Genomic DNA, 16,592 nt, shown 5'->3' on the forward strand with positions numbered 1-16,592 from the left:
AGGCTCTTCTTGCTTTGGTTGTCTCTGCTGAGAAATCTGAGGTGACTCTAATTGGTTTCCCTTAATAGGTTATTGATCTTTTCTCCTTGAGAACTTTAAGGATCTTTTTCTTGGTCTGAATTGATCCTGTGTGGATTATTATGTGAAGGAGGGAAGTCCTGTTCTGGTCTGGTCTACTTGGAGTTCCAAAAGCTTCTTGTATCTGAATAGGCCTATCTTTTTGCATGTTTGGGAAGTTCTCTGCTAGGATCCTGTTAAACACATTTCCTAGACCATTAACTTCTCTCTCTAAGTGCTCCAATACACCCATTATCCTCAGATTAGGCCTTCTGATGGTGTCTTCTAAATGTTGAATAGATCTGTCATATTTCTTGGATTTGTCTTGATGTTTGTACGTTCTTTCTCTATAATATCTAAGCTGTCTTCAATCCCCAAGATTCGATCTTCTGCATGGTCTAACCTGCTTCTTTATTTTGGTGTTCAGTGTTTATTCTCAAATCACTTAGTTGATTGGTTATGGTTTCCTTGGACTCCCATTCCTTCTGTTGGGTTCCATTCAGCATTCCCTTTGTGAACTTCCTGACTTCTTTCAGCTCTCTATTTATGGATTCCCTAAATGCCTCTAAAGATCTTTGTCTATCTCATCCCGCTTTCTCAATTCCTGTATTAATCTTTGTTTAGCTTCCTCACGTTTATGCAATTCCTGACTTTCTCTTTGTCTATTCTCAGCCAGCTCACGCAATGCATGTCTATCTCTTTGACTGAACTCAGCCTGCTCATGCCATCCCCGTATTTCTCTTTGAGTGTTTTCAATCTGCTCAAGCAATTCCTGTGTCAATCTTTGAGTAAGTGTCTCAAGCTCATGATAGTCCTGTATTGACCTTTGGTTTGCCTCCTCTCTCTCCCTATCATGCTTAAGCTTAGTCCTTTGCAGGTTTTCAATTTTTTCATTTACCATGTTTACCAGTAGTGTTTGTATAGCTTTTGGGGCGCTCTCCCCTGGATTTTTATTATCTGTTCTGTCCGCTGATTATCATGAGTGGGAGTTGAGATACCCGGACTTGCCATTTTTCTTGTGTTTTTCTGCTTATTCTGCCGATTTGGGATGAACGTAACACCAGTTTTGTGCTAGAACACTATCTTAAGACACGCATCATTCAAAGTCTGTAGTTGCACAGTCAAAAGTCTGCAGATACAATCTACTTCAACAGATCATTTCATTCAATATCAAACAACTATGTACTAATGGGCTATGAACAGCAAAGAATAATTTGACATACCAGAAATTATAAGGTTTAGGGAGAGATGTGGGTAAAAAGAGATATAGAGGGATGTGGAAAGGTAAAAAGGAGAGTTAAATTAACTAAGTCCTAATCTCAATAAGAGAAATAGTTTGGATAGAATGATAGAAGAGAGAGAAAAAAGAAGAAAAAATAAGAAAAAGAAAAAAAGAGACAAGAAAGAATAGAAAAACAAATATTAAAAGTTATTTATTGAAACACTTAAAATTTATGCAAATTTAACAACGTAATATTCATAGAAGAGGGATAGGATGAGAGAAGGGGAGGGATAGAAAGGAGATGCGAAAAAGTAAAAAAAATGTTGAAAATATTATACAGGTATAAAGAGGTAGTACTGCTATTAAGAAACTTCAATCAAAGAGGATTTGAGTTGAGTAATAAATTTCTGGATTGTGTACACAACGGGGGATAAGGTCTAATAATCAACTATTCGTATATCTGAGGATGAGCAGAACTTAATTAAGTCACGCAAAAAAGAACGAAAGAAGAAAAAAGTGAAAAGAATGAGAAAGAAAAAAAGGATCAAAGGTTAAGTAGAGCTAACACACACACACACACACACACACACACACACACACACACACACACACACACACACACACACACATGCCCGCGCACAGATATTCTCCCAAAATAAAAATTATAAGAGGAAGAAAAAAAGGTTAACAGCAAACAATTTTTTAAAATTAAAAATGAAAACAAAAAATTTAAACAAATTTTAAAAGGTACAAAAAATGAGTTCTTTGATTTTTTGGAGGGAGTGGGAAGATCCTGTATCTCCCTTGTGTCTGTAACCAATCTCTTGTTGGAGTCTCTGGTCTGATGGTGGTGTTTGATTTTCCTGTGGCTTGATTGGTTTCTTAAGTTAGTTTGTTTGAGCAGGAAGAAAAATGTTCTGCTTTAACCAGAATTTTGTGATCCTCCTCCCAGGCAAGTTCAATGGGAGGGAGATCTGCTTTGAGTATCACAAAAGAGGGAGATGGCTTTTTCTTCTAGTTTGGAGATGCTCTGTTGAGGCTTGGTTCTGGGTAGAGTGGAGGCCTTTCAGCAAGCAGTAGAGTTTCCCTGAGGGGCTAGCTTCTGAGACATTTACATAGCCTAGCCTGGAGACATTCTCAGGGTTTATGTTTACTGAATTTCAGTTGATTGTCAAGACTGCTGTAGGGAGGGGCAGCCTCTGGCTCTGTTTAGCCTGTGAAGAAATCAACACTTGAGGAGGGCAGAGCTTTCTCTGCCTGGGCGGGATGACTTTTCCCTGGGTGGAGCTGAGCCTGGCAGGTGAGGTCAGGTTCCTGTGATCTGCTAAATGACTCTTGTTTTCTTCCAAGGCCTGAGTTGGAGCTAGCTGCTCAGCCAGGCCTTTATCAGTATAAAAGATGGAGATCTCCAGTAGTGGGGAGAAGAGGGGTTGCCTTTCCTCCTCTGCTCCCTTAGAAGGAGTGAGGATGTCAGGCTTCTACTCATGCCAGAGTCTTGGTTCCTGGGTCGTCTCTGATCTGCGATCTGCAGGATGAAGATGTCTGTTCCTTGTCAGTTCTTGCTGGTGTTGTGTAGAATCCCCTAGCCTGCTGATCTGGGGCCTTCGTCCCAGACTCTCTGTCTTTCATGTTTGATGGCTATGGCTGCTCCAGCACCCGCCACAACCGCAGCGGAGCCTGCTGGCAAGTGCACGGACCTGTCCCCTTGCCTGGATTTTCCCTCTCTGGCCAAACTCTCTGTACTGTGATGGCACCCTTGGTGTGATTCTTTTACTTAGGACTGTTCACTGGAATACTTAAACTGCTTTCTATGAGAGAGCCTGTTTAGACTCCACCTTCTCCCCTACCATCTTCCCAGAACTCTTTTGAATTTTAATCATTTCTTCTTAATCTCATCTTTAATCTCTTTATACAAAATCAATAATTAATTCAAGGGAGGAGAAAGGAAAAAATTAAGCAACTCTTTACATTTTCCAACTTTCTACAACATCATATTGCTTATATCATTTTCTGTTTACGCTTTAGACTATATAATTCAATTTAGTTAGACCTTTCATAAAGCTATGTGTATTTTATTTATTTTATGTTAATTGTTCTTTCCAAAGCCTGTGTGTCTAATTTACCTTGGTTTCTTTCAGTGTCAAGTAGTTCAGATTTCAAATTGAAGAATAAATTGAAGGAAGCAAACAAAAGATACATTTCTTCTCATTTGATAATGCCTCAACAAGAATGAAGAAAGAGTTCAGCCTGCTAAGGACCTATGATAGGATATCAAAAAGAGAATTCATTGTTCGAGTTATTCCCTATCTTTGCAATGGAACTTAAATAATATAAAACACAATATACTGCTCAGGTACTTTTATGTTTTATCAGTTTTGCACATTATCCTATGGACTTTACCTCAGTCTACAACATTCCTTCATTATTCTGTCCTTGATACTTTTACACTACCAAGACATAAGATAACCAGTTTGATTTAAAGCATGACACGTTGTACACCTGGCTTCCTTGGAAGCAGAGCATGGTCAATAGATCACATTCCTTCTGGTTGCTCACTACCTGTAATGTTTTCTGTAATATTATTGCATTCTATTTAGTATTAAAAAATTTTGGCTAAACTCAAAGCTCATTCACAGAAGTTTATGTTAAGTATTTTGCAAGTTTTATTTCTCTCAATTCTTAAGATGACATTTGCTATAATGCTAATGTTATTATCATTTTAGCGTTGGGAAAAATTGTAATTAAAGGCAAGAAGTGCATGGCCCAAAGACACACACTGAGGAAGGAAATGAGTCACAGTCTCCAAAAGACTTTTAGCAATACAAAAAAAGGAGGTAAAATCTCTCCATTCTCTTACACTCTCAATTCAATATTCATATTGTCCTATAAATAATAGCATACCAAATATTGCCCATGGTGATTGTTTTCTGTTACATTTTGTCTCCAACACAGACTGTGTTGGTGACATTGGGTTATCATGCACAGAGCTGAGCTTATAAATTGAGGTCCAAAGATAGTCAAATTTCTTTTGTCCCATCGCTCCTGTATCCTTTTTTAAAAAGTACTAAAACTTTTAAATACCAACACTTACTATCTTTTAAGAATCTGAAAACGAAGTAAGTTCACATATAATCACTCCAAAATGATTTAAAAGTAGGAGATGATAAAACAGGCCCCCATCAAGTAAACTTTCTTCTACCTTTAAAATTATTCTGAAATCCTTGTCGTGGCTGGTCACACCTTTAATCCTATCTACTCCGGATATCTACTTAGGAGCCTGAGATCTATGGATAACTGTTTGAAGCCACTCAGGGCAGAATAAATTCATGAGATTATTTTTCAGAAATTATAATGAACTAGCAAAGAGCCAGGATTGGAGATGTAGCTCATATATTAGCTCATCAATCAAGAGAGGAAAGGCCTAGCAAGACCTTGAAGCCCTGATGTCAAACTCTGAGCATGCCAATGCACAAGCATATGCATGTGTGCATGTGTGCATGCGTGTGTGTACACACACTCCCCCCACACACATTTATTCAAAATACCTTCAAATCAGCATATCAGTGTTCTGCATTAATTTCATTGTTAAAGATATTATCGGGTAAAATAGAGGAAATAAACTTCTATATCAGAACATTTTTATACGTTTTTGTTTTTTTAATGTGAAAATACTGTACAGAGGGGTTACAATTACATGGGCAAGATGAGTACATTTCTTTTTTTTTATTTAATTTTATTTTATTTGTGAACATAATGTACAGAGGAGTTACAATTACATGGGCAGGATAACGCATACATTTCTTACCAAGCATTGCAGCCTCCTCCTTTGTTTAGCCTTCACATCCTGAGTACATTTCTTATCAAGCATTGTGGCATCCTCCTTTGTTTCCCCTTCCAATCCCTTCCCATCCTCCTAGCCCTCCCACCCAATCCTCCCTGCTCCCCCCACCAAAATTGTAAAGTTCGTTTTCAACATAATGACTTGTAATTCTCATTGTTGCAATGGGTCCACCTGTAAAAATAACTGTACAGAGGTGTCGTATTTATATGAGCAAATAATGAGTACATTTCCTAACTAGCATTGTTACCTCTTCCTTTCTTTTTCTTCCACCATCCTTTCCCTCCCACCTCCACAAATACACTCCCCTCCCCCTTCCCCTGCCTAAATTGTAAAGTTCATTTTTCAAGATAGTGTCTTGTGCATCTCAACCTGTATCCTTGTTTAAGAATTTTGTATTTCCCTTTCCCCTCCCCAAATTAGAGAAACGTATACACAGGGTGTAGGCGCACCAACTTCAAATACAGTGAAAACATGGATTAGAGCATAGGGGAGGAACATATAAAGGAACAAAAAAAAATCACATCACACATTATAAGTATCTTAGAAACAATAGCAAGTAACAAAAAAAAAAACACTTGTCTGGTTCATTTCCTGTAATATCATCTTATCTGATATGCACATAGCTTCTGATCTATTCTGCTTATCCAGACATATATTAGCTGTGGAAAATAAGGGAAACCATGGGACGTATGTTTCTTTGGACTTGGCTTACTTCACTGAATAAATTTTGTTTTCCAAGTCTTTCCAATTCTTAACAAATTGGGCGATGTCATTCTTTCTCATGGAGGCATAGAATTTCATTGTGTATATATACCACATTTTCATGATCCATTCATCTTCTGTGGGCCATCGGGGTGGGCTCCATATGTTAGCTATTGTAAATAATGCTGCAGTAAACATAGTTGTTCTGGTAGTTTTAGTATGGTCTTCTTTGTGATCATTTGGGTAAATCCCCAAAAGTGTGATTGCTTGGTCATAGGGGAGCTTTATATGGAGTCTTTTGATGAGCCTCCAAACTTCTTTCCAAAGTGGTTGAACAAGTTAACACTCCAACCAAGAATCAAGTAAGGTTCCCTTGTGGCCACATCCTCTCCAGCATCTTTAGTTGTAAAAATATGGAATGATTCAAGAATTTGCATATCAACCTTGTGCAGGGGCCATGTTAATCTTCTCTGTACTGCTCCAATTTTAGTGTATGTGCTGCTGAATTGAGCACAGAGCACTTTTTATATATAAAGTGTAATTGATTTTCTTAAACTAGACAATTCAAAGAAAAGTAAGTTTTGAAGAATTCTAGTGAAATTTTAGAACCATGTACTTCTTACATAAGCACACATTTAAGAATAGCCAAGATTGACACATCAAAAACAAAATAATCCCAGATATTGTTGTTCAAGAGATGTGTAAGATCGGGGGAGGGGGGTGGAATCAGGTGGGGGGGGCGGAGGAAGGCTGGGAAGGGATGTGAAGGGTAAACAAAGGAGGAGGCTGCAAGCTTGATAAGAAATGTACTCATTATCTTGCCCATGTAAATGTAACCCCTTTGTACAGTATGTTCACAAAAAATAAAAATTAAAAAAGAGATGTGTAGGAGGACAAATTCAATTATTCTGTATAAGGCACCTGTCATAATGAACACTGCGGCAAGTGTTAAGGGTTTTTAAAAGTTTTAATGTTTTAAATATATTTAATTTTGGGAATTTGCTTATATAGGCCAAAATTAGGATTGTTTGTCAGGTCATACAACTTTTCTATAAATATTTAAGATTTATGGTAGCAGACATATGCTACTAAAAACTACATTTCAGTTTAGAGAAACATTACTAATGAGATGTTGCAAAGTCTTAGTGTAAAGAAGCAGAGTGAAGAGTTAAGACTTTGTTAACTGCATAGTTTCTCTTAAAACTTTAGGGCTTCCTCACTTTATATGTTAGTGAGGAACAAATGATGATATAAGCCATATACATATACATATACAAATGATGAGATGAGTCATAAAAAGCAATCTTAGTGGGTAACTTTAAAAACTACACATAGCCTAAAACTCTTGTTGAATATCATAATCTTATTCAGTGTTAAATGTACAGGAATGTGAGAATAGTAAAATCAAATATGTAAGTACACTTCAAATACTGAAAACACTGGTAATTCTTTGGTACTTTATTTTATTAATCATTAATATTTAGTTATTGTGTTTCTTTATTTGTAGTATTGTTTCCCTTGTAATATAATAAAACCTTTTGTTCTCTATCATCAGGAGGTACTTTGAGAAGGTTACTGGGATGGCCAAACCATTTTTTATAGTTGCATGTGAATTTACAAAAAGCAAAATTAAGAACAAAATATTGATTAAAAATTATCAAGTACAGTCAGAATAAGGAGGGATGATAAATGTCCACACTTAAAATCTTAGCCCTAGGCTGAAGCAGTGATATTACAGAGTTGAGGTCACAAAAGTGAGAGACTGTGTTTTGTTTTGTTTTTTACTTTGATTTTGTTGGCCATGGGGTTGAACTCTGGGGCCTGGTTGCTGTACCTCAGCTCAAGGCTAGTGCCACCACTTGAGCCACAGAACCACTTCCGTCCTTTTCTACTTATGTGATGCTGAGGAATCAAACCTAGGGCCTCATGCATGCAAGGCAGGCACTCTACAACAGCCACCATCCCAGCTCCTGATAGACTGGGTTTTAAAGATTCATCTAAACAACATTTTCTTTCTGCTTTGGGTTATATAATGAAATATATGAATATCTTTTCATATTTTTGTGTATTGTTATACTTCTAAATTTATACTAACCCCAGCCACTTTTTTCTTTTCAAAGTCATGAAATATCTCTGAGAGTTTGTTAATGTGAAAATTGTGTTAGCATTTTTAATTACTTCTGAGTCATTTTTAATTTTTATTAGAATCATTTTATATGTACATGTAGAGTCTAAAGATAACAGTATGAATATTCATGTACAGCTCTTTTTTATCTGTTATGCACTTTCAGTATCATGATATTTCTCCCTCTTTCACGCTCTCTCATTTCCTCTCTTTCTCTTTCATGCTCCATGTCTGCTACATAGAATTTCTGCTGGTCTACTATTATCCTTGAGGATCCACTCGCTTTGTGGGAACATGATGGGGACTAACATCTTCCCTTGCATTCGTTAAGAATTTTGAGTGACGTGATATTATTCTTTGATATTCTAAATGGCAAAACAACAGGTCTAGGAATTCCTTTTCACATTTACTACTATTACAAATTTCATCTCATAGGAATCATTTGGATGGATATGATATTTTAACGTGGGATAGGAAGGAGGCTCAGTGGTAGAGTGCTTGCCTTGCATGCATGAGGCCCTGGGTTCAATTCCTCAGCAGCACATAAGCAAAAAGAAAAAAAGCCAGAAGTGGCGCTGTGGCTCAAGTGATAGAGCGCTAGCCTTGAGCTGAAGAGCTGAGGGACAGTTCCCAGGCCCAGACTTCAGGCACCAAGACTGGACCCCCCCCCCAAAAAAAAAAGATATTTTAACCTGTGACCTAAAAGTTCTTTTTCTTTTACAAACAACCTTTGTCTTTGATTATCTGTTTATAACTACATGTAATGAAAATAAAGCTCTCCTGTGGAAAATAGACCGAAGTTGTTCACAGGAATGAAAAAGAAGGTAATGGTGGAAATGAGTACAATAGAGCACAGGTCCTCAGAGCAGTTTATTATGAACACTTTGTGAGAATGACAATGTTCTGGGAACTATAGATTAAGTCACTGAACAAAGATATATATGCATATATATTTGTATATGTATATTTACTTATATATTCATATATGTGTGTATATGCCCTTATATTGTACACATATATGTTACTATACACACAAATTCACATATACATATACACATGAATACATGCACACATGGAGAAAGACACATAATTACAGCCAACGCAAGTTTCATTAGTTGCTGAAAATGCCTTAGATGGAATGCTTGGAACAAAATATGTTCAAGATGTATTTGTCTCTAAGAGTTCTTTTACCACTCCTCTTATCTCTTAAAACTGGTAGGTTTTGACAGATTGGAATTGCAAAATGCAGTATACGTGATAGCAAGTTACTCGGAAATGTCAGTATGTAAAGATCATGTGGTATCTCCCTGATGCCCACGGAATGCTTGCTCTTATACACACTCTCAACAACCAAAGTAGCAGGAGAATATAATGGTAAAGAATAAAATTATAAGCCTTTAAATGACATCCTTCTTTGAATTATTTTCCAACAGCCAGCATCAATTCCTAAGCAGATTAGTGAGTCCGCATAAAACTGGACCTCAGGTCAACAGGTAACCAACTCATGTGAAAATTCCTATGAGAGAAATGCTGACTGAGGTCTTGCTGATTTTCTGGCTAAGAAAATAAGAAACGAAGAGATTATTTTTAACATATTAAAGTTTGAGAATAATTTGTAACCTGTCAATAAATGTGTAGAACACAACTAAACCAACTGACAAAAAAGGTGTACATTTCATTTATATGCTCTTGGACTTGGTGACTGATTTTACTTGTGTCTTCACAAGTAGAATCAGCATAAATCAAGCCAGCATTTCTTCATTTAATATACAAAGATAGGATTCAGGTTGACCCATTGTAATAATGAGATAATAATAATGTAATAATAAGACACTTTATCAGAGAATGGATGGAGGGATGAGTTGACGAGGTGTGAAGAGAAGGGATAGTAGGGGAAAACAAAGGATGGGGTAAAAATGCTCAATAAGAAATGGACTCATGCCAGGTGCCGGTGGCTCATGCCTGTAATCCTAACAACTCAGGAGGCTGAGGTCTGAGGATCGTGGTTCAAGGGCGGCCAGGGAAGGAAAGTCCGTAAAACTCTTATCTCCAATAAACCACCAGAGAACCGGAAGTGGCACTGTAGCTCAAGTGGTAGAGTGATAGCCTTGAGCTGAAGAGTTGAGGGACAGTGCTCAGGCATAGAGTTCAAGCCCATGACCAATAGTCAAAAAAAAAATTGTACTCATTACCTTACTTATGTAACTGTAACCCCTCTGTACAGTATCTTTACAATATAAATATCTATCTATCTATCTATCTATCTATCTATCTATCTATCTATCTATCTATCTATCTATCTATCTATCTATATCTGTGTATATATATATATATATATATATATATATATATATATAAAAGATACAAGGAAAATTTTTGTACTAATAGGAAGTTGTATTTGTCACTCAATATCAGTAAGGTATTGGTTTTAGGACCACCGGCATATTAAAACATCGGATACTCAAATACTCTACATGAACACAGTTATTATTTACATTAGAATCTGCCCACAACCTAGTGCAGGGTAATTGCTATGAAAATTTGTACTTCATTCTATGTTTGTAATAAAAATAAAAGTATATGCACTGTCAACAGATACAAATATTTTCAGATAATTTTTGTCTGCATTTTGTGGATGGAATTGGAAGCACAAATTTCATCACCAAGACTGGTCTGCAAAATGTAACAAAAAGCTGACACAGCATCATTGAATAGTACTGAAGTCCAAGGAGAAGTACTTGAATTGAGACTTTATCAGAAAGTGTAAACATGCAAGTACTTTTTAGAAATAGAGCTGCTAAATTTCTCATGGATAGCTTTCATAACACTTTGTGAAACACACGCCACAACCTCACTGAAGTATAAAAGGTTTTCCCTCACCTTTCTGTCATGTCTATAAACACAATGAAATTCTATGCCTCCATCAGAAAGAATGACATTTCCCCATTTGTTAGGAAATTGAGAGGCTTGGAAAAAATTATATTAAGTGAAGTAAGCCAAGCCCAAATACACAAAGGTCCCATGGTTTCCCTTGTTTGCAATATCTAGTATATGTATGATTCAAGCAGGAAAAGTCAGATAATGTGATGTTAGGAAAAAGAATACTTAGATAAGTATTTAACTGTTTTTCTTTCATTTATAAGATTATTTCTTTGTAGCTTTGTATGTACATCCCCCACAGTATAACCCCTACTTTCACTATATTTGATGTCAGTATAATTTGTGGAGGAGATGGGGAAAATCAAGTCGTGGACAGGGATCCAGGAAGATGGCAAAGGAGAAGTGGAGGCATAACAGGGACGAAAGAGCCAGACTCGGAGGGCAAGCGGATTCAACTCAACACCAGTAAGAACCAACAAGGAGCAGACATCTTCATCCTGCAGTTCGCAGACCAGAGACGACCCAGGAACCAAGACTCAGCATGAGTAGAAGCCGCACTTCCTCACTCCTTCTCAGGGAACAGAGGAGGGAAGGCCACCCCTCCCCCCCAGTACCGGAGATCTCCATCTTGGATACCAACAAAGCTCCGCGGAGTTGCTAGCTCCAACTCAGGCCTTAGAATAAAACTACGGTCATTTAACAGGTCACAATAACTTAACAACGTCGTGACCTGCCATACTCAGCTCTACTCAGGTAAAAGTCACCCAGTTCGGGCACCAGCCCTAGGAGTGGCTTTCTTCATCGGGTAATCAGAGCCAGAGGCTGCCCCTCCCTTTAGCAGCCTGGAAAATCAACTAAAATTCACTAAACAGAATCCCTGAGAGTGGCTCCAGGCTGTGCTCTGTGAGTTTCTCACAAACTATGCCCAGGGAAGGCTACTGTTTGCTGAAAGGTCTCAACTCTACCCAGAACATAACCTCATCACAGCATCTCCAAACTTGAGGAAAAAGCCATCTCCCTCTTTTGTGATACTCAAAGCACACCCCCCTCCCATTGAACTAACTTGTGAGGAGGATTGAAAAATCCTGGGTAAAGCAGAGCATTTTTCTGCCTGTCTAAACAAACTGACTTTAGAAACCAACCAAGCCACAGGACCACAAACAGACCAGAGACTCCAACCAGAGGCTGATTACAGGCACAAGGGAGATATAGGATTTTTCCCAACCCTCCCCCCAAAAAATCAAAGAACTTTTTTTTCCTTTTCTTTTTTTTATATAACTTTTACAAATTTTTTTTTATTTTCTAAAACTTTTTTTAATTTTAAATTTTGACCTTTTTTGAAAAAAATTGTTTTCTAGTAACTTTTTTCCCCCTTATAATCTTTATTTTAGGGATACATGTGTGTGTGCATTTTTCTTTGTCTTTTTTTTCTTCTTTTAAAAAAAAAAATTCTTTTTTTTTTTGCTTAGCTCGACTGAACTTCTGATCTTTTTGTTCTTTCTTCCTTATCCTTTTCACCTTTTCCTCTCTTTTGTTCCTCTTTATGGGACTTAATTGTTGTTCTGCACATCCTCAGATAAACCCATATTTGACTATTAGACCCTATCCCCCATTGTGTACACACTTAATACACAAATTTATCACTCAATTCAAAACTTCTGAGACTTAAATTCCTTAATAGCAGTAATACCTCTTTATACCTATATAATATTTTAAGTATTTTTATTTTAAATTTTTCTCATCTCTTATATATCCCTCCCCTTCCCTCAACATATTCACGTTCTTTAAATAGATTGTTCTTGAATCTGCATATTATTAACTTTTATTTTTCTATTTTTTCTGGTGTCTTTTTTTTCCCTTTCCATTTCTTCTTGTTTTCTCTCTCTCTGCTTTCATCCTATCTAACCTATTTCCTGCTTTGAGACTAGGACTTAGTTAATTCTCCCTGTACCTTCCCATATCACTCTATTCCTATTTTTTACCCACATCTCCCCCTAACCTAATAATTTCTGGTTTACCAAATTATTCTTTGCGGTTCGTAGCACATTAATATATAGTTGTTTGATGTTGAATAGAAGTATCTGTTGAACTAGATTGTATCTGCAGACTATTGATTGTGCAAATTCAGACTTTGGTTGATGCTTGCCTTAAGTTAGTGTTCTAGCACAAAACTGGTGTTACTTTCATCCCAAATGGGCAGAGTAAGCCGGAAAACCACAAGAAAAATGGAAAGTCAGGGTAACTCCACTCCCACTCATGATAATCAGGGGACAGAACAGATAATGAATAATCCAGAGGAGAGTTCCCAAATAGCTCTACAAACACTGATGGCAAACATGATTAATGAAAAGATTGAAAATATACAATGAACTCTGTATAAGCGTGATAGGGATAGAGAGGAGACAATCCAAAGCTTTATAAAGGAATATCATGATCGTGAGGAAGCTACTCAAAAACTGATACAGGATTTGTGGGAACAGCTTGAAAATCCTCAAAGAGAAAGGCAGGAATGGCCTGAAGAGCATGAGAACACTCAAAGAGAACTACAAGAATAGCATGAACGGGAGGAAGCTAACCAAAGAGTAATACAAGAATTGAGAGAGCAAGATGAGAATACACAAAGATCATTAAGGGGATTCATGGAATCCATTAATAAAGAGCTGAAGGAAGTCAGGGAAACCACAAAGGGAATCCTGAATGTAAACCAACAGAAGGAATGGGAGCCCAAGAAAACCATAACCAATTAACTAAGTGATTTGAGAATAAACACTGAACACCAAATTAAGGAAGTAAAGAAGTCCATACAAGATCTAAAACAAAGCTTCAACAAAGAATTTGAAGTCATCAAAGCTGACCAATTAGAAGGAAAAGAACTAAAAAAACAAAGTAGAAAGTCTTGACAGCAGGTTAGACCATGCAGAAGATCGAATCTCGGGGATTAAATATAGCCTAGATATTATAGAGAAAGAACATACAATCATCTAAGACAAGTCAAAGAAATATGATAGATCTATCCAACACTTGGAAGACACCATCAGAAGGCCTAATCTAAGGATAATGGGTATAGAGGATCACCTAGAAACAGAAGTTAATGGTCTAGGAATTTTTTTTAACAGGATCCTAGCAGAGAACCTCCCAAACAAACAAAAAGATAGTCCAGTAACACATGGAGGTTGAAGAACACACTGCTGAATCACGAGTGGGTCATGGAAGAGATTAGAAAGGAAATTCAAATGTTCATGCTATTCAACAAAAATGAGCACACAAATTACCAGCTCCTCTGGGACACAGCAAAGGCATTACTCAGAGGCAAGTTTATAGCTCTCAGCTCCTAAATCAACAAATTGGACAGATCTGAAACCAACAATTTAATGAGACATCTGAACTTCCTTGAAAAACAGCAGCAAGGTAAACCCCAATCCAGTAGACAGAAAGAAATAATTAAAATTAAATCAGAATTAAATGAATTAGAATCCAAAATACTATCAAAAGAATCATCAAAACAAAGAGTTGGTTCTTCGAAAAACTTAACAAAATTGACAGCCCCTTAGCAAATCTTATCAGAAAAAGAAGAGAACACACCCAAATTAATAAAGTCAGAGATGAGAGTGGAAACAGAACCACAGAAAAAACCATGATTCAGAACATGATAAGGGAATATTTCTCAAAACTTTATGTTAATAAGTTTGAGAAATTGACAGAAATGGACCTTTTCCTAGCAAATATTGACATGTCAAACTAAACCAAGATGAGTTAAACCAGCTTAACAGGCCCATATCAAGCATTGAAATAGAAACAGCAATAAGAGACCTCCCAGCTAAGAAAAGTCCAGGACCAGATGGTTTTACAGAATTCTACAAGTTCTTCAAAACCGAGCCCACACCAATACTCCTCCAACTCTTCAATGAAATTGAAAGAGAAAGTTCACTACCAAACACATTCTATGAAGCCACCATAACGCTCATCCCAAAACCAGGCAGGGACTCATCAAATAAAGAGGACTATAGACCCATTTCTTTGATGAACATTGATGCAAAACTTATCAAAAAAATTTTGGCCAATCGACTTCAACAATTCATCCAAAAAAATCATACACCACGATCAAACAGGATTCATTTCAGGGATGCAAAGCTAGTTCAATATACGCCAATCATTAATATCATTCATCACATCAACCGGAGCAAGATAAGAACCACATGGTTATGTCAATAGATGCAGAAAAAGCATTCGACAAGACCCAACACCCCTTTTTGATGAAGGTTTTAGAAAAATTAGGAATCCATGGAACATTCCTCAATACAATAAAGGCTGTATATTACAAACCTACAGCCAGCATTATACATGATGGTCAAAAACTAAAGCCATTTCCTCTTAACTCAGGAACAAGAAAAGGATGTCCACTCTCTCTACTTCTCTTCAATCTAGTATTAGAATGCCTAGCTACAGCAATAAGACAAGATCAAAAACATAAAGCAGATCCAAATAGGGACAGAAGAAATAAAACTCTCCCATTTGCAGATGACATGATCTTGTATTTAAAGAATCCCATGGACTCCACTCCCAAGTTACTCAAGCTGATTCAAAATTTTGGCAAAGTAGCAGGGTATAAAATTAACCCCCCCAAATCAATGGCTTTTCTGTATGCCAACAATGAGAAAAGTGTGGCTGAATTTAAGAAAGTAACTCCATTTGTCATAGCCCTTCAAAAAATAAAATACCTATTAATTAACTTAACCAAAGAAATGAAGGACTCTCTGATGAAAACTTTAAAATCTTGAAATAGGAAATCCAAACAAAACTTAGAAAATGGCAAAACATCCCATGCTCCTGAATTCGAATGATTAACATCGTGAAAATGGCTGTAGTTCCCAAGGCTATCTGCAAACTCAATGCGATACCTATCAAAATTCCAACTTCATTCTTCAAGGAAATAGAAAAGGCAATCCAAAAATTCATATGGAACAATAGAAGACCCTGAATAGCAAAAACGCTCCTCAACGGAAAGAACACTGCTGGTGGAATATCCATGCCAAATTTCAAACTTTACTATAAAGCCATAGTAATCAAATGAGTTTGGTCCTGGCATAAGAACAGACCTCAGGACCAATGGAATAGAATTGAAAACCCAGAAATGAACCTACAGACCTATAGCTAACTAATCTTCGAAAAGGGAGCTAAAATAATAGAATGGAAGAAAGACAGCCTCTTCAGTAAATAGTGCTGGCAAAATTGGTTAACTATTTGCAGAAAACTAAAACTAGATGCTTATATATCACCCTGCACCAGAATCAACTCCAAATGGATCAAAGACATCGGAGTCAAAGCAGACACTCTGAAAACATTACAGGATGGAATAGGAGAAACCCTAGGCCTCTTTGGCTCAGGCCGAAATTTTCTGGGTAGAGACCCGAAAACACAACAAATCATAGAAAGGTTGGACAAATGGGATTGCATGAAGTTGCAGAGCTTCTGCATGGCAAAGGACATAGCTAGCAAGATCAATAGAAAGCCCACAGATTAGGAAAAGACCTTCACTAGCCATACAACGGACAAGGGTCTCATATCTAAAATATACTTAGAGCTCAAAAAATTAAATCCCCCAACAACAAATCCTCAAAGAATCAACTGCCCAATAAATAAGTCGGCTAAAGAGTTGAAGAGAAACTTCTCTGAAGAAGAAAGAATGATGGCCAACATACACATGAAGAAATGCTCAACCTTCCTAGCCATAAAATAAATGCAAATCAAAACAACATTGAATTACT

The 16,592-nt window shown here is 37.0% G+C and overlaps 1 non-coding gene across 1 annotated transcript; it reads right to left on the reverse strand.

Annotated features, from left to right (window-relative positions):
• Nucleotides 1-6,229: 6,229 nt before the first annotated feature.
• Nucleotides 6,230-6,336, reverse strand: LOC138834508 (U6 spliceosomal RNA). The gene has a single exon (XR_011374152.1). It is a non-coding gene; the product is annotated as a U6 spliceosomal RNA (small nuclear RNA).
• Nucleotides 6,337-16,592: the final 10,256 nt, after the last annotated feature.

The sequence above is a fragment of the Dipodomys merriami genome, unplaced genomic scaffold, assembly GCF_024711535.1.
Source record: "Dipodomys merriami isolate MVZ:Mamm:240054 unplaced genomic scaffold, mDipMer1.0.p SCAF_217, whole genome shotgun sequence".
Lineage (NCBI taxonomy): Eukaryota > Metazoa > Chordata > Mammalia > Rodentia > Heteromyidae > Dipodomys > Dipodomys merriami.